The sequence below is a fragment of the Neophocaena asiaeorientalis genome, unplaced genomic scaffold (genome assembly GCF_003031525.2).
Source record: "Neophocaena asiaeorientalis asiaeorientalis breed wild unplaced genomic scaffold, Neophocaena_asiaeorientalis_V1.1 scaffold150, whole genome shotgun sequence".
NCBI classification, from domain to species: domain Eukaryota; kingdom Metazoa; phylum Chordata; class Mammalia; order Artiodactyla; family Phocoenidae; genus Neophocaena; species Neophocaena asiaeorientalis.
Window position 1 is genome coordinate 9,244,717 of NW_020176571.1, and position 311 is coordinate 9,245,027.

Here is a 311-nt window from a genome sequence, read left to right on the forward strand (position 1 = left end):
ATGCTATGGGGATGATCCAGTGGAGGGGGAAGAACTGATAGTCTGGGAGGGAAAAGGGAGACTTGAGAGGAACGTCCTAGAAGGAGTAAGCGGGGGTGGGATTTAGCCCCAGAGCACGGGTGGAGGCGTGGCCTTCGTTTGGTAGGAGCATTGAAAGCACACCCGGGACTTCCCTGGCGGTCCAGCGGTTAAGACTCCGAGCTTCCTCTGCAGGGTGCCTGGGTTCTGATACCTGGTTGGGGAACTAAGACACTAAGATCCCGCATGCCAAAAAAAAAAAAAAAAAAAACACATCCTCTGAAACAGAGAGA